General features: G+C 54.8%; 1 protein-coding gene across 1 annotated transcript in view; it reads left to right on the top strand.

Moving 5' to 3' along the window:
* The window catches only part of LARGE2 (LARGE xylosyl- and glucuronyltransferase 2), a 293,938-nt gene that overhangs the window by 107,052 nt on the left and 164,613 nt on the right, over positions 1–22,273 (top strand). The window contains exon 2 of the mRNA XM_078684388.1: positions 18,027–18,148. The gene's annotated coding sequence lies outside the window, so the exon portion shown is untranslated. The remainder of the gene's footprint in view (positions 1–18,026; positions 18,149–22,273) is intronic.

A 22,273-nucleotide genomic window follows, 5' to 3' on the forward strand; every position in this document is an offset into this window, starting at 1 on the left:
GTCCCCCGTCCCTGCCCTGGAGTAATGGTACCTGTGTCAAGTGTGGTCAGGTTGAGAAGTCAGGGGTGGTAGAAACTGCCTTACCAGTCTGGGGAGGGGTGTGTGTGGATGAATGGTGTGTGGCACTGGATGTGTTTGTGAGTTCTCTGGATGGGGAGCTTGCTGAATGCTAGTTTTGCTCAGATATTCAAGTCCTGTGTGTTGAACTTTTCCCAAGAACGTCTGCAGATAGTGGAGCCTGCTTTTTGATTTCTGTGGTCTGTTGAGAGACAGAATTTTGGAGTTGGTAATGTTCTGGGAGGAGAGAGTCATAGGGGATGGAGTGATTCCAAAAGGAGTGTCTGAGGTGTCTTCCAGCCCAGCGTGGTGGAAGAGGCTCAGTGTAGCCCAGCTAGGTCTCGGTGTAGGGGCCCACGTCCTGTCTCAAGAGGAGAAGGAGTGGGTGGGACTGCATGTCTCCAGGTGCCCGAAACCCAGTGTCAGGGCCTGGATTGTTTCTGAAGGGAACATCAGGTCGGGGGCCTAGGCTGTACCAATAGGTCATTTGAGGAGGATCTTCCAGAGTGTCTGGAGAACATGGAACCTCTGTAACCAGGGTTCCAGTAGTTCTGGTGTCTGGCAGTACCGCTCCAGTTGGGAGGGTGCAGAAGTCCAGATGGAGGGGTGCGAGGGGGATAGGTTCCCCAGTGGAAGAACCAGGGGGTCAGGGGCCAACCAGAAGGGTTGTGTCGCCAGGGAGTGACCATGGTGATGCCACTTCTGTCCTGAGTGTCAGGGAGACTTGTACACGACACATTAGTTGTGTCACCCTCAAGGAAGTCCTGGTGCGCCAGGCATCTGACCAAAGGGTACGTCCCTCGGTTGGGGAGCCAGTAGCCGGTGTTTCCGGATCTGGACGTCAGGGCAACTGTATGTAGTGTCCTGAAGTTACAAGAGGGAACTCCTGCCTGAAGAGAAGGAACCGGGTAAGCTGTATGGGGTATTGACCTGCAGTGGTTGCCTTGCTGCTGAAGGAGGAGAGAAAGTCTTAGATTTTTGTTTCCAACTTGTGGAAGTCCTGGTGCGCCAGGCATCTAACTAAAGGGTAGCGTCCCTAGGTTGGGGAGCCAGGGTCAGGTGTTGCCTGTCCTGGACGGCAGGGCGACTGTAGCCAGTGTCCTGGCCGGTTTGTCTTCTAGGGGTACCCCTGTGAACACAGGTGGGGCTCATCTTAAGTGAAGAGACCCTGTGTTTCCCAGAAGGGGTGGTACAGGCCTAGCAGGGATCTTTAGGGTTCTTGGCTGAGTGTTGTGGTACTACCCTGAGAGCAGGTGGGGCCTACCTTAAGTGGAGGGACCCTGTTCTACAGTGGGAGGGTGCAGAACTCTGGAAGGGGGTCAGAGGGAGTCTGACCCCTGTGCATCCGGTGAATGTGGACTCCCGGTGGGAGAAGTTGTGTTCTGGAGGGTGCTTCAGAAGTAGAGGTAGGGTGGGGCAATCTTGCCCGTGACCTCTGGTCAGCCTGAGGGTGCGGACCCTAGGTTGAATGATCAGTGGTAGTTTGGAACTACACTGAGAGGGAGTGGAGAATGGCTAGTGCAGGCCAGGGGTTACTACCCCCCACTCTGTGGATGGGCATGGACCAGTGGTATCTGGGTGGCCTAGGGCCTGGTCCTAGCCGTGGACAGCTAAGGAGTACCAGTGGGGTAGCCTAGTTGGGCCTGTGTTTTTTTTAAGGATGTGCTTGTCTTATGGATCAACTTGGCGTAGAACCGGAGGGTGTCCCTGCAGTGCGGGCCCGCGTCCGTGTTCTATCGCCCCAAGCAGGGAAGTGCATCACGGTGGTGATTGGCCTACCCTGCGTTTTGGCTGGAAGGGGGTCGTGTTGGACTTGGGCCTTCTGGCAGGGTCACCCCTGAACTTTTTGCCTTGAAATTATAGTGATTTCTGGTCTTTGCGCACTTTGACACTGTGGCGCAGTGTAAAGTGCGTGCTCTCCCTGAGTGCGTGTGTGAGATTGGCCTGCCCTCCCATAGGAATGCATGGGGAATGTCTGTGTCCCTGGTAGTTCCTGGTGCGTGAGGTGTGCATGGTCAAGTTTGGTATGTGTGAACTCGGGGGAGTGAATGCTGCGAGATGGTGTATGCAGCATGTATGTGTCTAGTAGGGAAGCGCCATTTCTAGACATGGCTGTACGTGTGCTGTGAGGGTGCTGGCGTGTGATTGGCTGGAGCTGGCTGGGATGCCAGGCTCCAGGAAGTCTGTGTGGGTCTGCCCCGGTGGTGAGTGGGAGATTAGCATGAGTGATGTGTGGGAGGAGTGTACCTGTGTCCTGGATGGGCTGGGTTTTCCCCACACAATGCTGGCTCCGCCCCCCTGTGGTGTGACTGATGACCCAAGCCCTGCCAGTGAATAGAATGGGTGGTTGGGCCATCAAGAGTGCTCCAGAACCAGCTGCGACTGGTTCTGCCCCCACCCTGCATCTAAAGACAAAGGGAAAAGGTGTATAAAAGAGGGGCTGTGACCCCATGAAAAGCTTCTTGTTTGCTGCTTGAATCTTGCCAGGGGCGTGCTGCTGCTTGGGCTCAGGGATGGCTTGCCTCCCTGAGCCCTGCCCAGCCCCTGGACTTCTGATGACCACCTCCTGAAGGACTTTGTGGCTTTTTGTGCCTTCATAGCGCTGGGAGCGCTGTATTTTCCTTCCTAGCGCTTGGGAGTGCTTTCCATTGACCCCTGGTGCAGGAGAGCGGTATTCTGTGTGCCTAGCGCTGGGCGAGCGCTTTATTTGCCTTTGAGCGCTTGGACGCGCTATTGATCTCAGCCGGTGCCCACCCGGCGTTATTTGCCCGTTTATTACTTAAAACGAGCGAGTGCCCACCTCGCTGTTTATTTTAATCTCGAGGGTGCCACCCCTCGTAAATACCCCCGATAAATCACCGCCGCAGCCGCGGGCAAAACCAGGAAGTCAGGCGGCATCGCGCCTGACTGTAGGCGGGACTTCCGGTTTCCCGGAGGAAGTCCCGCCCGCCGCCGCGCTGGGATTGGCTGCCGCCGACCGGAAGAGGATTGAGGCGGAGCGATGGCCGCCCGGGGCTCCTGTGAGGTGAGGAGAGCCCGGGGCAGCCAGCCAAGTGCAGCGCCGGTGTTGCGGGGCTCCCATGCAATGGAGGGAGCCCCGGCCAAGCAGTCCAGCCCGCAGCACAGGAGAGCCCCGAGGAGCGGGAGCTCTCCTGCCCCCCAGCCGCCGCGAGACCGGTGAGTGCCCACAGAGTGTTTTGGAGCCCCAGAGAGGCTCGTGGGGGCCCCCCGTGATATCGAGTCCCCGAGAGGGACTCCGCCTACCTTTGCCCCGGCGAGCCTGCGAGGTTCGGTCCCCGCATTCTTTGATAGAGCCTAGAGAGGCTCAAGAAGGCGCCACAGTTGTTTGAAGAGCCACAGAGGCTCTTGAGGGCAGTTCATTGATTTTGAGTCCCAGGAGGGGGGACTCCAACATTGGCCCCACATTTGCTCGAGCCCAGAGAGGCTCAGGGGCATTGCTTAATTTGAAGGCCTAGTGGGCTCCAAACTGCGCCTATGTATGTTCTAGAGCCTAGAAGGCTCCCCGTTTGCACAGTTTTGCTTCCTGAGGGGCCAGTGAGGGCCCCATGCGCAGATTTGTTTCCAGCTGCCCAGCAATTAGTGGGCAGCTGCACCGTTTAGGTATTTTGCTTCCTAGGGACATGTTCTGGACTTTAGGAGTGAGGCGCACTCCTTCATCCCTGGCCTTTCCCCAGCTGCGCAGCATTTAGTGCCAGCTGCAGCGTTTAGGCCCCCTGTTCTGTCCCTCAGCTGCCCAGCACTTTGTGGGCAGCTGCTACGTTTAGGTCTTGGCGCAGTGGCGCAACCTGGACTTTGTGAGTTCTACGCTAAAGGTTTAGATGCTGTTATGATCTATGTCCTATTGCTTTTGGCTGTTAGGAAATGTACAATGTGTAGTATGTTTTGCGCACCCTGTGTTCTGCACCTCTGAATGTGTTGTTGATACATTATGTGCCCTGTTCCTTACACCGCTGAACGTGTGTTGATGCGTCATGTGTTCCTTACACCGCTGAATGTAGGTTCTGCATCATGTGTTTTGTCCCCAGGTCTATGCCCCTATGTGTATTGTGATACTGAGGTGGTTGTTCTTGCTAGTGCAGGTGGTGCTAGTAAGGTCCTGGTTCCCTGCGTGACCTGTTCCTAGGGTGGTTAGGATTGCGTAGGGGGGACTTACCAGTTACCAGTGGGTACTGGTTTTGTGCTTTATGTCCTATTTTGTGTTACAATGATCTTCTGTTATAAGTGATCCCAAGGGCTTGATACTAAGCTTGCCCCCTGACCAGAGTCCCAGGACCAGTGGACTCTATGGTGCCTTCCCTGCCAAATTGATGGGACTTGTCTGATCTCCCTGGGCCCCTGGGGCCTCGCTGAAGTGTGCCTCGCTCGTTCCCCTCGGCAGCTCGTGCCGGCAGCCCGTCCAAGCCTCGAGCAGCGCGGCTCTCCCTGAGCCGCGCCGCTTCGCTGGGTCGCCCGCATCCTGCCTCCCCCTCCTCTTCTGAGCCGCACACATTGGTCGCCCCAGAGAAACGCTTGTACCGTGCCGGCAGCCCGTCCAAGCCTCGAGCAGCGCCGCTCTCCCCTGAGCCGCGCCGCTTCGCTGGGTCGCCCGCTCAAGCTTACTAAGGAGGTCACTCGCATTATCCCGTGCAACCAGGACGGAAGGTACTGTCTGATAGGCTATGTTCTAAGTTCTAGGCCTACAAGTATTGTATTGTTACTTCTAAAAGTTCTGATTCCTGACAGTGGTCCAGGTGGCCCTGTCTTGTAAATAATCCCTTGTAAATTCTGCCCGTGCCTCTGGCACATTGTAAAGTGTGTTTTATCTAATGTGTTTTGGTGTAATACAAAGGCTATTTTTATATAACCTTGTGTGGAGTTTCCTTTGTGGTGGGCCTTTGGATGTTGTTGCTGGGGTGCGTGCGCAAATACTTAACTCACATCGCCTCCGAGTTTAGCCTTGCTGCTCGCGCCACGTTACCTAGAGGGTGAGCAGGGGTTATCTTGGCGTGTAACTCCCTTGCCCTGACTTGGGAGTGGTGGTCTCTGACTGACTTTGGCGAAAGCCCTGGCCAGCCGGGGATCCCATTTCCAACAGGGATCATCAGCGTGGCGGGGGCGGCGGAGGCCAAGGGTTGCAAGGTTTTGTAAAGGGACGTAGAGTTTGGTCAGTGTGGTCTTCTAGGTAAAAGTAAAGGAACCCGAGGAGAATGAAGGTGCTAGGCTGATGATGACGGGTGCCACATAGTCTGTGATGTCTCCAGCAAAATGAATGTGGGGTCCTGGTGATCTGTATACAAAGGTTCTGCCTAGGACGATGATGGCGGTGTTGCATATCTTGAACGTGAGGTGTTGCAGCTGATGGTATCTTTGAATATGAGGATGACTCCACCTCTGGGCATGTGCTGATGGTCTTGACGGGTATTCTTATAGCCGCCAGCTACGACTGTAGTAATGTCCAGTGCTGGGGTCAGGTTTAGCCATTTTTTCACGAGGAAGAGCAGGTGTGGTACTTGGCAGTGCAGTAAGTCCCATATCTCCGGGCGTGATTGGTGAGCTAGCGGGTGTTGAGGAGCGCGATGAGAGTGTGGTCTGTGTGAGTGAGTGGCTGGTTTCTGTAAATGTGGGTGCCTGGGGTGCTGGGTGGTGTTGGCACGGGACAGTGCATGACGGCTTCCATGAGGTTCATGTGAATGCTACTTCCGTGCTGTGCGGTGCGGCAGCATTGCGGCAAGTGGAGGCCCGTGTTGAGAGCACAGAGGAGCGGGGCAGGTTAGCGGTCAGTAGGGGGAGTACCAGGGTTCTATGCGCTGTTGCGGCCTGGTGCAAATGGGCTTGCCTTTGAAGCGCCTTTGCGGCCCAACAGTGCGTCCGCGTTGCAGCTACCATTAAGTAGACCCAGGGTGGCGGGAGGAGCGTAAGGTGCCGCGGGCGGGAAACCAGTGGTGTCACTTCCTGTGCAGATGGATGCCCGGGTCTCCTGCTCGCCTGACTCTGCTGTTGTCTAGGACTAGATTGTTCCGTTTTCAAATAGAAGTAACTGCTCCCCTATCCTCACACAGTAGTCCACCACAGAATGTAAAATGATAGTTATTCGTAATATGTAATTCAGCCTCAGGATGTGGAAAAAACTGCTCTTGCACAAGTTTGGGCTCAGATACCTGGCCCAGCGCTCCTCGTGCCCAAACCTGTGTGCGCTCTCACTGTGCTGCTGAGGGACCTGCGTCCCTGGCACATCCTGGGAGGGAACTCTGCCAACCCCCCCCCCCCGGTCTCTGTCTGAGCCCCCACCACCGTTTCTTTGTCTGGAACAGCTCTCCCGGCCTCTCCCTGGTCTCTGTCTGGAGTGTCCCCAAAAGTGTGTGTTCCACAGCCTCAGAGTCGCTCAGTCTGGAGCTCCCTCGCACCCCTAGTTTCTCTCTCTGGAGCCAGTTCCAGTGTCTATCAGGAACCCTTTCCTCAACCTGAACCATGCCTCTGTCTGACATGATCGTCTGAAGCATCACATAATTTCTGCTGCCTGGGTGCCCCCCGGCGGTCTCTGCTGCCTGGGTGCCCCCCCGGCGGTCTCTGCTACCTGGGTGCCTCGACGGTCTCTGCTGCCTGGGTGCCCCGGCGGTCTCTGCTGCCTGTGTGCCCCCCCTCGGCGGTCTCTGCTGCCTGAGTGCCCCGGCGGTCTCTGCTGCCTGGGTGCCCCGGCGGTCTCTGCTGCCTGGGTGCTCCGGCGGTCTCTGCTGCCTGGGTGCCCCGGCGGTCTCTGCTGCCTGGGTGCCCCGGCGGTCTCTGCTGCCTGGGTGCCCCGGCGGTCTCTGCTGCCTGGGTGCCCCCCCTCGGCAGTCTCTGCTGCCTGAGTGCCCCGGCGGTCTCTGCTGCCTGGGTTCCCCGGCGGTCTCTGCTGCCTGGGTGCCACGGCGGTCTCTGCTGCCTGAGTGCCCCGGCGGTCTCTGCTGCCTGAGTGCCCCGGCGGTCTCTGCTGCCTGGGTGCCCCGGCGGTCTCTGCTGCCTGGGTGCCCCGGCGGTCTCTGCTGCCTGGGTGCCCCGGCGGTCTCTGCTGCCTGGGTTCCCCGGCGGTCTCTGCTGCCTGGGTGCCCCCCGGCGGTCTCTGCTGCCTGGGTGCCCCCTGGCGGTCTCTGCTGCCTGGGTGCCCCCCCGGCGGTCTCTGCTGCCTGGGTGCCCCCCGGCGGTCTCTGCTGCCTGGGTGCCCCCCGGCGGTCTCTGCTGCCTGGGTGCCCCGGCGGTCTCTGCTGCCTGGGTGCCCCGGCGGTCTCTGCTGCCTGGGTGCCCCGGCGGTCTCTGCTGCCTGGGTGCCCCGGCGGTCTCTGCTGCCTGGGTGCCCCGGCGGTCTCTGCTGCCTGGGTGCTCCGGCGGTCTCTGCTACCTGGGTGCCCCGGTCTCTGTCTGAGCCCCCACCACCGTTTCTTTGTCTGGAACAGCTCTCCCGGCCTCTCCCTGGTCTCTGTCTGGAGTGTCCCCAAAAGTGTGTGTTCCACAGCCTCAGAGTCGCGTAGTCTGGAGCTCCCTCGCACCCCTAGTTTCTCTCTCTGGAGCCAGTTCCAGTGTCTATCAGGAACCCTTTCCTCAACCTGAACCCTCCCTCTGTCTGACATGATCGTCTGAAGCATCACCCAGGCGGTCTATGCTGCCTGGGTGCCCCTCGCGGTCTATGCTGCCTGGGTGCCCCGGCGGTCTATGCTGCCTGGGTGCCCCTCGCGGTCTATGCTGCCTGAGTGCCCCGGCGGTCTCTGCTGCCTGGGTGCCCCGGCGGTCTCTGCTGCCTGGGTGCCCCGACGGTCTCTGCTGCCTGTGTGCCCCCCCTCGGCGGTCTCTGCTGCCTGGGTGCCCCGGCGGTCTCTGCTGCCTGGGTGCCCCGGCGGTCTCTGCTGCCTGGGTGCCCCGGCGGTCTCTGCTGCCTGGGTGCCCCTCGCGGTCTATGCTGCCTGGGTGCCCCGGCGGTCTATGCTGCCTGAGTGCCCCGGCGGTCTCTGCTGCCTGGGTGCCCCGGCGGTCTCTGCTGCCTGGGTGCTCCGGCGGTCTCTGCTGCCTGGGTGCTCCGGCGGTCTCTGCTGCCTGGGTGCCCCGGCGGTCTCTGCTGCCTGGGTGCCCCGGCGGTCTCTGCTGCCTGGGTGCCCCGGCGGTCTCTGCTGCCTGTGTGCCCCGGCGGTCTCTGCTGCCTGGGTGCCCCGGCGGTCTCTGCTGCCTGGGTGCCCCTGGCGGTCTCTGCTGCCTGAGTGCCTCGACGGTCTCTGCTTCCTGGGTGCTCCGGCGGTCTCTGCTACCTGGGTGCCTCGACGGTCTCTGCTGCCTGGGTACCCCGGCGGTCTCTGCTGCCTGGGTGCCCCGGCGGTCTCTGCTGCCTGGGTGCCCCCCGGTGGTCTCTGCTGCCTGGGTGCCCCCCGGCGGTCTTTGCTGCCTGGGTGCCCCCCGGCGGTCTCTACTGCCTGGGTGCCCCCCGGCGGTCTCTGCTGCCTGGGTGCCCCCCGGCGGTCTCGGCTGCCTGGGTGCCCCGGCGGTCTCTGCTGCCTGGGTGCCCCGGCGGTCTCTGCTGCCTGGGTGCCCCGGCGGTCTCTGCTGCCTGGGTGCCCCCCGGCGGTCTCTGCTGCCTGGGTGCCCCCCGGCGGTCTCTGCTGCCTGGGTGCCCCCCGGCGGTCTCTGCTGCCTGGGTGCCCCCCGGCGGTCTCTGCTGCCTGGGTGCCCCCCGGCGGTCTCTGCTGCCTGGGTGCCCCCCGGCGGTCTCTGCTGCCTGGGTGCCCCGGCGGTCTCTGCTGCCTGTGTGCCCCCCCTCGGCGGTCTCTGCTGCCTGGCTGCCCGGCGCGGTCTGCTGCTTGGGAGTGATTTTTGCGCATTTATGTTTTTTGTGCATCATTAACAACTTGCAGAGTGTCGTTTTATTCTTGATTTTACACATACCCTCTGATATTGTGTTTTTGTCTCCCCTGCATCCCTCCAAGGAGGAGGAGAGACTCCATCTGCGCTGCCTTTTCATCTTGATCGTACCTAAGACTTTCGGGTGGATGATGAACTCTTCGTTGGCTGTGGTTGCCAAGAAAGGTCGGGCTGTGCAAAAACGGACCATCTGTCGATGGATTGTCCTCTGCATAAAAATCTGCTTTGCAGTTGCATGCTCACTCCACTAGAGCAACAGCGGCAACCTCTGCGTTAGCACGCGGAGCCCCACTCCTTGATATCTGTCAGGCAGCGACGTGGGCATCCCTGCGCACACTTACCTGGCACCACTGTCTGGACAGCCAAGTCCAAATGGACAGGTACTTTGTCTGTTTGGTTCTCCAAGAATTCCTGGTGCGATCTTGGTTCACAGACCCTCTTTCTTCTGGGGAAGGTATTGCTGGGGTATCTTTTCTAAGGTAAGGAATCTACAACTAATTGTCTCTATCATATGAACAAGTTACAAGATGTATCTGGGCGAGACATATATTAGTTGTATATTCCTTACTGCCTCACCCTTCCTCCCCGCTCTGTGAAGTGAGATCTGTGGATTGGGCCTTCCCTTCATGGCCCTAGTTGCGGCGCACCAGTGGTTCGTGTCTTGCATGGCTCTGCGCTCTGGCGTGGAAGGTCATGTTAAGAACTAACATCAGCGCGAATGGGCGGTGTCGATATAGGTCCTGCAACATCATCCGGGAGCCCACAACGCCATTGAAGGACGCAGAGACAACCGACGCTCAGTAGTGCTGTTCATGAAAAATCTGTGGATCCAGACTGACACCTGGGGGAAATATGTCTCTACCAGATACATTGTTACCGAAGGTAAGTAACTTGTTCATCAACTTTGTCCTACCATCTCCTAGCTTGGGGTGGGCAGAATCCATATTCATGCAGTGGGATAGTGCTCGGTGCTAAGGCAGTATGAGTTTTAAAAAAACTGTGCTCCGATTTTCTGAGAATGTAACATGTTTTATCATACCACGATGAGTGTGCAGGTTTAGTGATTTAATATTCGTAAATAGTGTATATAAACCCTCGATTTTGTGGGAGAGTCAGAGAACCTGCTGTGCTGCTAGGGATGCTGCACATTTCTCTTTTGGTTTTGCTGCCTACGTGGAATCAAGAATAGTTTTGCACTGTAATGTTCTATTTGCAGAGACCCTTCATGACAATCACTCGGTGCATTTGTATTTAACAATTCTGTACCATAGCTTTTGAATGTTTTTAGGTCTCGCCTTTCTCATTCCGAAGGAATGGGAAATGGCGAGAATTCAAGTGCTCGAAATCCTCGTGAAAGCACCGCTTTTTTCGTGCTTTTTTCATCGAGTTCACGTGGCCACAGGCACGCGCTTTTGGCCCATAAACTTTCATGGCCATCTGTTCCCCAATGTCCCTCCCACCCTTCCTTTGATCTTGCCGCGAGTTCTTACAGGCTAATGGCCCTCCCCCAGCACAGAGCGCGCATCGCTTGTTTTTGAGAATCATTGTACACGCGTTTGTTTAGCCTCCCTTTTTATTTTAAAAATTACAAACAGCCAATTAGGATTATAAATTTACTAAGCATCCTGCCTTTAAAATTGCCTTTTGCGACCCCCTCGTTTACAGTTTCAGCAGGCATACGCAGCACACTTCCCCCACTTGCAATAGACTTCAGTTCACGTAAGCGTGAGAAAGGGAATGCCTTCTCAGTATTGTTCGGGCAGGCAGCAACTCACCAAATGTTTCACGTCTCACCAGCATGTGCAGGGTGCCAGTCAGGTCACGACCATGCTATGGTTTACTACACTGACGTGTTTCCACCTTTGAGAGCTTTAGAAGTGCTTGGGGTTCAAAGCCCTGCACAAAAACTGAGGCTTCTTTGACCCTTCAGGAGTAGGAAATGTCAGGGCCTTTGATTGTTTTTTTTTGTTGACCCCGTCGATACCCACCCGCACTTCCCGAGGTAGTCGACCCCCACATTGTGTGTGCCCCCCCCCTCCTTTGAGCACATACCTGGGGGCACTCGTGCTCAGACGGCATTACGGAGAACCTCTCGGCAGAGGTCCTGATTGCTGCTATGAGTACGCTCGCTCTATGTGGGAGAGCTGAAAATGACCATACTACTTGTAGTAGGCGCACAAGTGCGTCTGCTGCCTACGATTGCTGTATGCATTGTTCTGTCTCTGCCATCACATTCCGGGAGACCCAGGAAGGCTCCGGATGTGCTGAACTTGGAGCACTTGTCCTTAGGTGGCATTGCGCAGTGAGCTCAGGATGGCCCCCCTCCCAGTAGGAACTTGCCGCATTTAACTAAGAGATATTACCATATTCACTGTAGAAGGTGCGCGTGTGTCCTGTAATCCACGCTGGGCGCTCACATAAGTGCCTTTCCATGTTTCCTCCCCAATATCCCCTTCGTTCCTTTATCCCTTACTCTCTCATACCCAAGCCTTCACAACCTTCTTTCTCTCTCTTTCTCCTCCCCTCCCCCACCTCCTCCGTGCCCCTCCTTACCCCCTCTGATTCTCTATGCCTCCCCGGAGCTCAGACCTCCCTGCCTCTGGTTTCACGCTGGCCCCGGGGCCTGCTCCCCAGCCTGTCTCCTGGATGTGTTTTGTTTCCTGCTGTCTGTGTTTGCGGAGTCGGAACGGGACTCCTTTCACAGCAGTTTTTGCCCAAGACCATTCAGATGTCACGTCATACAATTTTAGTGCAGTGCAGAGTTCAGGATTTACATTTTGTCAGTGTGCTCGTGAGTGTTGGCTCACAGATTTGTGTCTGGAGGTTGGTAGTTTGCCCTGTGGCAAGAACTGCGCCCCAGTGTGTGATCTTGCACCCTTCCACAATGTACATGAGGGTGCACAGTGCATACTGGAGTGTGAGACAGTAAACGTCCCTTACAAGCGGTGCGCAACTGGGCAAAGCTGAAAAATACCTCCCACTTATCACAGCCTGTCACTTAACGGTTGAGCTTGACCCCAGCAGACAGGCCTCAAGTTGTCCTCCTTGCCTTGCGCCAGTAGCCGAGCCAACCTTTTCCCGCCCTTGGCTCCTGGTCCCTTTAGAAGCTTTTCCTTAAACACCAGGTCCCCGAGGCAGTGCAAAGCAGGATTTAGAAGTCCGAATGCCCTGGAATCAGATGTCCCTACAAGGAGTTAAGGAAACCAGAGGAAGTCTATCTGACTGCCAGAAGACACGGCCGTGACGTCAGCCGCACGCCCAAAGATTATCTGCAGATGGGCAAGGGCGAAGGTTCACCTTTCTAACACAACCTGTTGCAGCATTCATCCTGGGCACGAGGTCTGGGCCTTGCACACAGCTTGTGACTACAGAGACGATGCCCCAGTCGTGGAAGTCCTGACATTGTCACTCAAACTTTAAGAAAAGTCACTACTTTTTTTTCACGACGATAAAAGTGAAATGTGTGACAAGTGAGATAAAATATATATATTAGGTTTAATGTAGGTTTATTGACTTAAAGTGAAACCAAAGAGTACATACTAGTGCATGAAACAGCTCATGTCATCTATATGACGTCAACACTGTTTTATAATTACTGTCCCTCTAGCCATTCATTCATCATTCACCCACGTTTGTATGACAGTCATCCGCAGATATGTTGCTGCAGACCAATCACCCATCCACGTATCCAAACCTTTCCTCCTATTTCTCATGTCTCTGTCCATCCATCCAACCACCTATTGCTTGTCGCATTAAGCCAATAATTCTGCAGACTACATGAAGCCACTTTCTTCGAACCAAAGAGAGACAGAAGACAGACAGAGAACGCCTATAGGCAGAAACCAGACAACAAGTTAAAAGCTTCTTCAAATAGATATGGATGCTCATATTTTTAGCATTTTTTTAATTAGGTCTGGGTTATTAGTGCAGCCGTGTCAACCTGCTCTTACTCTTTAACAAAATTAACTCAGAGTGCACTTTGGCTCAGTCAGTCTGATGCTATTAGCTGTTTGGTGTATCAGACCTCCTACGGAGTGCTTCTTGAATGAGGGACTATTTTAAATCTGAAAAAATGCTTTCCATCATCACACTTTTTTTTACAATCAATTCCTTATTACCCATTTTCTATAGAAAATGCAATCCTTTTTTGATGCTTTTTTTGTTTTTCCAGTCTTTGCAAATACATTATGTCTGGCTTATGCATGTGGTGTGAGACCCTGGCTTTGAGTGAAACTCAGTTTCGGTCATGAAAAACAATGCCCTGCAGTGTTGTGGTATGTGTCATATATACAAGACTTATTTTTAATGCCACTGCACAGAGTACATGAAAAATGCTAAGTTACAATATAGAAATATTTGGTGGGTTGTGAGCACATTTTAGGAGCGTAAAAGTGCAATGATGTCTGTGATGATGTCACGCCCATCACCAATGACAACAAGCATTGGCATAGCCAATAGGCCTCGCCTTTGGGACCTTATACGTGCTTAGCCATGCAACAGTTGATGTTGTTGCACCAAGGATATTGTGCTGCATAACTAAATACTTATAAGGTACCAAAAGCGAGACCTATTGGCTATGCCAATGCTTGTTAATACATATTTTACATTTATTCCATTGATCTAGAGCTCAATTTTTAAGTGCGTTCTTACTTAAGTAACTGCATTTTTGATGGGTTGGGAGGCGCCTTATCTCGGGGACACATTGCCTCATTAGAAGTGAGATTTAACACCGTCTCCCATTCGTCAACCCGCAGGTGTTCTATTCAGGTAATGTTTTGGGGTGCAGAAATGGCCCCATTCCCCATGCTGTTTGCTGCCTTGAACCCTGCTGCCGAGGTCTGGCAGGAATACTGCATGGATTCCAGCAGCGAATCCCCTCGCGTGAGAATACTGATGCTTGAACGAAACGCAGGCGAAAAGCAGTTGAGCAAGAGGTGATGAGGAAGAGAAAGTGGGAAACTGGTCCTGTACCCCCGGAGCCCTCGCGCATTGCCAGCATCCAGATATACAGTCTCCATTTTTGCTGTCCGTAATATGAGTTGCTGACCTTCGATAGCGTGATGCATACTCATCACTGTAGGCTAGTTTGAAAGAGTGACCCACCAGGTGAGACTGATACTCTCCATAGTATTGACCCCCCCAAACCGCCCAAAACTAAAGAATGAATATCCCATAGGTACGCTGTTATACCTGGCTGGTGCTAGAGATTGGAGAAAGCAGAGGTTGAGATGTTCCCAGAAGAGTCCTTGAGGTAAGTTACAAAAAGGAAAACCAAACTCCCCAGAGGTGCACACAAAGGAAGGCTGACTGCTAACTAAGACCGGATTCAGAGACACTCCAGCAAGCCATCTATGCTGGTGCTGATGGTCTTGACCCCGACGTTCCTGTCTGAAGTGTTGGCGCCATCGAAGTTATGTCCAGTGACAAGAGCGCCATCTTGGATTGGAAGAAGATTCTGAGATACTTGCTAGTGACTTCAGGCTTCGGCTGGTGTATGGGACTAGCGTTTACGATACCTCTACCGATGTAGTGGCAGACGTAGGCGCCGTCCTCTGTGGACATGCCGGGAAGCGCCAACTTTCTGTTGTATCTTACGTAACAAATGTGTAAGAGCAGTATTTGATCCAACTTTAAATTTATTGAAGACGTAATGTCAGACCAACACTCTGACCCGGCAGTAGCAGTCGGCCGTCCTATCCATTTGGGGAGACGTAAAACTCACAGTGGACAAGAACGGAGTGGCTGCCCTTTCACTTCTGGGTTTGTGAACTGGATTGCTTCTTACCTCTGGAACAAGCGAAGTGTAGTTTATCCATCACCAACTCACACCCAACACTGTGGTGCCCCTCCAGGGTACATTATATTCCCTCAGTCATTCAAAATCCACTAGGCCTCCTTAACAGACCTGATTAAATCATTCAACCCCACCTGTTAGTTATGCAGATGACAAACAAATCAAAAAAATGGATGGCCCAGAAAATCTCTACAACTCTGAACTTGACGATGGCCTTCGCGACATAAATACATGGATGATGAGCAATCACTAAACACTCAACAATGCAGACACAAAAATCATAATATGTGGACAACGGCAACCATTCGAGCCTACAGTCATATGGCTCAAAGAACTCTAGGCCCATCCAACATCATCCAGGGAAGTCGGGAACCCAGGGGAAACCTTTCATTCAGACCTATCCTTGAAACCATGTCCTCTCCATCACAAAGAGTGTCTCCTACACAATGTAAACACTGCTCCACATCTAAATACGAACCAACACGACACGCCGTCCTCTCTCTTGTAATCTCCAAGCTTGACGATGCCAACAGACTGCACATTGGTGCCCAAGATGCATCAAATGCAAAATACAACTCTTCCTAAACGCTGCCACAAGGCTCACTCCACCATGTATGTCAGAATTTGTAAAGCGCACGGCTACCTCCAACGGAAGTGTCCTGGCGCTGTCCGTATACCGCTGTGGAACCCATCCTGGTTTTTCCCTGTGAAATGTCCACTCCTGGGCACCCCCAAGGTGGAGGCCAGGCATCCATGCGCTGCTGGGGCCATTGTGGAGATTAAGCAAGCTATTGCCCAGAGTCGCAGAGTGGGACCCATGATTGGAATAGGCACCGAGGCGAGAATTAACAGGTCCGGGGAAATTGTGTCCAAGACCCGCCGAGGCGAGAATTGAACCCTGGTCCCGGGCTAGACCTCTGCATCAGGGTCTGCCGCTCTAACCATTGAGCCACACTTAACCACCTTCTCCACCTTCACCCAAGGGAACACCGCGCTGCAGTCCTGCAATCACTCCACTGGCTTCCTATAGCTGGAAGGGCGCTGTCCAAGGCGCTCTGCAGTGTCCACAGAGCCTCCTAATGAAAAGGACCACTACAAGTTAAATTCAACCTATAAACACTGGACAGGAAGCTGCCCTCCAGGCTTGCACCACCGAGCATCACATCACCTTACCATGAGAAATCCGCAGGGGGTGAAGCTTTCTCAGACAAGCTGCCAACCTCTCGACTCCTGACCAGCCAAGAGTCGAGGCTTCCAAGAACAGATCTACCTCAGAAGACAGTTGAAAACATGAATATTTCCAAAATAACTACATCATCCTACAATGCTCAGGTAGACCCAGGAAACTTACTCACACATTCAGTCGACTGTTTATAGCTCACAGATAAAAAAACAATTCAACCAGTACATGTTCTATGGAAGTAGGTTCTGAAGGTCTGACTTGCAGTTAGTACATAGTGTTGTCCATTCATATATAACTCTTCGGCCCATCCTAGTACCATAACACGCCGCGGTCGGCATTGAACTATAGCTCGGTCGTCTCATAAGACACATATGCCACAGGTCGTGTCCATCAGCCAGTAGTGAACCAGTCAGAGGACTCTGGTTGACTCCACCACTGCAGGTCACAACTAGCTGCATACTGCGACCGATCGTCGCAATTCACGATGTCGCCCACATTTGTGATGATTGTAATAAAGGCCATCCCAGGAGATCTCCCCAGCCTCGCCTGCTCCGGACATAGACTTCAAACAAGATATAAGTTTGAACGAGTCGCCGGAAAAGGAGTCTGATCATGAGAAGTGCCATAAAAGCACCTGCGGAGCGGCTCAAAGCTGCCAGTTTACTGAAAACCAATGACGGCGCGTCTTTCTCCAACCTCTTCATCCACCACAGTGCTAAGCGCTGCGTCCCATAACATGATAACCACACCCCAGTGGTCATCACGCATGACATGGAATCACCTCCGTCCAGTGGTCATCACGCATGACATGGAATCGCCTCCAATGTGCGATTAGTAAAGAAGACACATTTAACCAACATGCCCTGCATGGCATAGCTTGCTCGACACGTAGGCAAGCGCTTCAGTGCCCCACATAGAGGTAGTAAGTGCTATATAAGTGCTGCACTATAATCCACTGCAGTACAATGCAATTCTTCTTGCACTCCTGCAAGGAGGACTTGTCAATCTAGTTGACTGGCGAGTATTCACATCGTTTCTGACACCCAAGGTGTCTGCTCTGGTTCCTCTGGCCCTGCAGCAATGGGCCTCAGGCCGTGCGCCGAAGACTCTGACAGTGTGCTGCTGCTGCAGGCCCTGTGCAGCAACCTTGGGCCCGTGCCACAGCCATGGGCCCTGCACGGCAGCTTCGGGCCCTGCGCTGCAGTCACGGGCCCCTCGTTTCAGCCAGGGGCCCCGTGCTGCAACCACAGGCCCTGCACCGCTGCCTCAAGCTTCACTTCATGCTGTTTAGTGGCGGATGGTAGGGAAAAGTAGTGGTAGGGTGGGATGAGGGCGTGGGAATTAGAAATAAATAAAATCTCACTTACCGGAGTACAGCCGCCGCCTCTCCTCCATCCTCCCTCTGTTTCTGGCTCACGGCAGCACACAGGCTCCCAGACTCCCCTAAGCCAATCACGACGTTGCTATCACCAGCATGACAGCATCATCGTGATTGGTCTGAGCGGCCGGGTTCGACTCTTAGACAGGGAGTGGGATCCTGTGCATGTTCTCCAACCAACTGTGCAATACAGCCGGGTGGAGAAATGCTAAGTGCGCATGTCTGTTTGGCTGGCCCAAGATGTCATTTGCACTTAAGTCCATCGACCACTCCTCCTCCTGCTTGTCACATAGCCCAGCCCCGCCCGAACCTAAAAATAAAATTATAATAACGTTATCATGTTGTGTTATTATCATTTTATTTCTCCCTCTTGCACTTAGTGGGGCGACGCTCCCCCGCCTCAGTGGAGGAGCCGCCACCGCTGTTTTGTCGCCACGTTCTTTGAACCCTCCTGTCCAATGTACCTGAAATGGTCCATCATGTGAACAGTCAAGGGCGGGGCCTGATCGCCCTCGGTGACGTCACTTATGGCCACAGACTAATATCCTGCAAGCCCTTTAAACCCCCGACCCCCCCCCCCCCCATTTTTAGATCGAATGGAGTTTCCCCCTGTGTCAGGCTGATGCTGTTATGGTTTAAAGTGTCTGAGTGTTTTCAAGGTTTGGATTATATGAGGCAGGATACCTGGATGTGAAAAGTCTGCTGATAAATCGATTGTATCTATTGTGTTACAGATGGAAGCTGACATGGAGAGAGGCTGGTGCTGACCCCCCCCCCTCTCCCCCCCCCCTCGCCCCACCCCACAGCAGAGGAGGAGCCTGGACGGAGGAGCATCGTCTAAGTGACCCCCGTGACGGTAAGGTCCCGTTGTACGAGAACTTGTATTGTATTTTATAGCGCTTACTACCCCAGACGAGGCGTCGAAGCGCTTTTTCGGCGGGTAGCACGCTACTCCGGGACTCAGAGGATTAGTGTTGAATTAGTGTAGTGAAACATGCGAGTACATTTTAAGTTGCGCAATGGCTCAGCACCTACCTAAAAGTCCATATGCAACAAGGAAATGACACAGAGCAACATCTGGAATACTAATCAAACCTGAAATAATCTCCCAAATGAATGAGTCAAGTCTTCAAATTCTTGTGAAGAATTGTTTTCCTTTTTTAATTCCTTTATGTGATATTTTGTGTTTTTGGTCATCCAAATTACTGGGAACTAGGAGGGTCAAGTTCTCCGCTCTCAAACTTAAGACTTCCTGGTGCAGGCCTTGAGTGCCCCGACCTTCTATCTCCTGCTGTAAGTAACTTTAAGTGGTGGATGGATCCGTCAGTTATTTGGATTCAGAAAGATAGCAGAAGGATAGAGGAGGAAAAAAGGTTTGTATCAATATAGCGCTTGCTACCCCTGTGGGGTGTTGAAGCGCTTATTTTTTGCGTTCACTGCGTGTGGCAGGCAGAGAGGCCCTTAAAGGGATGGGCAAAGCGGGTCATTGTCTAGGGCCCCAACCTTTCAAGGCACCCCCCCCCCCCTTCCAGGAACGTAACCTTTCTCTCCACTTCAACCTCTAGCCTCTGCCTCTACCTCTGCCTCTACCTCTACCTCTGCCTCTACCTCTGCCTCTGCCTCTGTCTCTGCCTCTACCTCTGCCTCTACCTCTGCCTCTACCTCTGTCCCCGTCTCTACCTCTGTCCCTACCCCTACCTCTGCCTCTGCCTCTGCCTCTACCTCTGCCTCTACCTCTACCTCTGCCTCTACCTCTGCCTCTGCCTCTGTCTCCGTCTCTACCTCTGTCCACACCTCTGCCTCTGCCTCCGCCTCTGCCTCTGCCTCTACCTCTGTCCCCGTCTCTACCTCTGTCCCTACCCCTGCCTCTACCTCTACCTCTGCCTCTACCTCCGCCTCTGCCTCTGCCTCTACCTCTGTCCCCGTCTCTACCTCTGTCCCTACCCCTGCCTCTACCTCTACCTCTGCCTCTACCTCTGCCTCTACCTCTGCCTCTGCCTCTGCCTCTACCTCTACCTCTGCCTCTACCTCTGCCTCTACCTCTGCCTCTACCTCTGCCTCTGCCTCTACCTCTGCCTCTACCTCTGCCTCTACCTCTGCCTCTACCTCTGCCTCTACCTCTGCCTCTGTCTCTACCTCTACCCCTGCCTCTGCCTCTACCTCTGCCTCTACCTCTGCCTCTACCTCTACCTCTACCTCTGCCTCTACCTCTACCTCTGCCTCTACCTCTGCCTCTGCCTCTGCCTCTGCCTCTACCTCTGCCTCTACCTCTGCCTCTACCTCTGCCTCTACCTCTGCCTCTGTCTCTGCCTCTACCTCTGCCTCTACCTCTGCCTCTACCTCTGCCTCTGCCTCTACCTCTGTCCCCGTCTCTACCTCTGTCCCTACCCCTGCCTCTACCTCTACCTCTGCCTCTACCTCTGCCTCTACCTCTGCCTCTGCCTCTGCCTCTACCTCTGCCTCTACCTCTACCTCTGCCTCTACCTCTGCCTCTGCCTCTGCCTCTGCCTCTGCCTCTACCTCTGCCTCTACCTCTGCCTCTACCTCTGCCTCTACCTCTGCCTCTGTCTCTACCTCTACCCCTGCCTCTGCCTCTACCTCTGCCTCTACCTCTGCCTCTACCTCTACCTCTACCTCTGCCTCTACCTCTACCTCTGCCTCTACCTCTGCCTCTACCTCTGCCTCTGCCTCTGCCTCTACCTCTACCTCTACCTCTGCCTCTGCCTCTGCCTCTGCCTCTACCTCTACCTCTGCCTCTGCCTCTGCCTCTGCCTCTACCTCTGCCTCTGCCTCTACCTCTGCCTCTACCTCTGCCTCTACCTCTAGCCTCTGCCTCTACCTCTGCCTCTGCCTCTACCTCTGCCTCTGCCTCTACCTCTGCCTCTACCTCTGCCTCTACCTCTACCTCTGCCTCTACCTCTGCCTCTACCTCTGCCTCTGTCTCTACCTCTACCCCTGCCTCTACCTCTGCCTCTACCTCTGCCTCTACCTCTGCCTCTGTCTCTACCTCTACCCCTGCCTCTGCCTCTACCTCTGCCTCTACCTCTGCCTCTGCCTCTACCTCTGCCTCTACCTCTGCCTCTGCCTCTACCTCTGCCTCTGCCTCTACCTCTGCCTCTACCTCTGCCTCTGCCTCTGCCTCTGCCTCTACCTCTGCCTCTGTCTCTACCTCTACCCCTGCCTCTGCCTCTGCCTCTACCTCTGCCTCTACCTCTGCCTCTGTCTCTACCTCTACCTCTACCTCTGCCTCTACCTCTACCTCTGCCTCTACCTCTACCTCTGCCTCTACCCCTGCCTCTACCTCTGCCTCTACCTCTACCTCTGCCTCTACCTCTGCCTCTACCTCTGCCTCTACCTCTACCTCTGCCTCTACCCCTGCCTCTACCTCTGCCTCTACCTCTACCTCTGCCTCTACCTCTGCCTCTACCTCTGCCTCTACCTCTACCTCTGCCTCTACCTCTGCCTCTACCTCTGTCTCTACCTCTGCCTCTACCTCTACCCCTGCCTCTACCTCTGCCTCTACCTCTACCTCTGCCTCTACCCCTGCCTCTACCTCTGCCTCTACCTCTGCCTCTACCTCTACCTCTGCCTCTACCTCTGCCTCTACCTCTGCCTCTACCTCTACCTCTGCCTCTACCTCTGCCTCTACCTCTGTCTCTACCTCTGCCTCTACCTCTACCCCTGCCTCTACCTCTGCCTCTACCTCTGCCTCTGCCTCTGTCTCCGTCTCTACCTCTGTCCACACCTCTGCCTCTGCCTCTACCTCTGCCTCTGCCTCTACCTCTGTCCCCGTCTCTACCTCTGTCCCTACCCCTGCCTCTACCTCTACCTCTGCCTCTACCTCTGCCTCTACCTCTGCCTCTGCCTCTGCCTCTACCTCTGCCTCTACCTCTACCTCTGCCTCTACCTCTGCCTCTACCTCTGCCTCTGCCTCTGCCTCTGCCTCTACCTCTGCCTCTACCTCTGTCCCCGTCTCTACCTCTGTCCCTACCCCTACCTCTGCCTCTGCCTCTGCCTCTACCTCTGCCTCTACCTCTACCTCTGCCTCTACCTCTGCCTCTACCTCTGCCTCTGCCTCTGCCTCTGCCTCTACCTCTGCCTCTACCTCTGCCTCTACCTCTGCCTCTACCTCTGCCTCTGTCTCTACCTCTACCCCTGCCTCTGCCTCTGCCTCTACCTCTGCCTCTACCTCTGCCTCTACCTCTACCTCTACCTCTGCCTCTACCTCTACCTCTGCCTCTACCTCTGCCTCTACCTCTGCCTCTGCCTCTGCCTCTACCTCTACCTCTGCCTCTGCCTCTACCTCTGCCTCTGCCTCTACCTCTGCCTCTGCCTCTACCTCTGCCTCTACCTCTGCCTCTACCTCTAGCCTCTGCCTCTACCTCTGCCTCTGCCTCTACCTCTGCCTCTGCCTCTACCTCTGCCTCTACCTCTGCCTCTACCTCTACCTCTGCCTCTACCTCTGCCTCTACCTCTGCCTCTGTCTCTACCTCTACCCCTGCCTCTACCTCTGCCTCTACCTCTGCCTCTACCTCTGTCTCTACCTCTACCCCTGCCTCTGCCTCTACCTCTGCCTCTACCTCTGCCTCTGCCTCTACCTCTGCCTCTGCCTCTGCCTCTGCCTCTACCTCTGCCTCTACCTCTGCCTCTGCCTCTACCTCTGCCTCTGCCTCTACCTCTGCCTCTACCTCTGCCTCTACCTCTACCTCTGCCTCTACCTCTACCCCTGCCTCTGCCTCTGCCTCTACCTCTGCCTCTACCTCTGCCTCTGTCTCTACCTCTACCTCTACCTCTGCCTCTACCTCTACCTCTGCCTCTACCTCTACCTCTGCCTCTACCCCTGCCTCTACCTCTGCCTCTACCTCTACCTCTGCCTCTACCTCTGCCTCTACCTCTGCCTCTACCTCTACCTCTGCCTCTACCCCTGCCTCTACCTCTGCCTCTACCTCTACCTCTGCCTCTACCTCTGCCTCTACCTCTG

Source organism: Lissotriton helveticus, chromosome 3_2, assembly GCF_964261635.1.
Source record: "Lissotriton helveticus chromosome 3_2, aLisHel1.1, whole genome shotgun sequence".
NCBI lineage: Eukaryota > Metazoa > Chordata > Amphibia > Caudata > Salamandridae > Lissotriton > Lissotriton helveticus.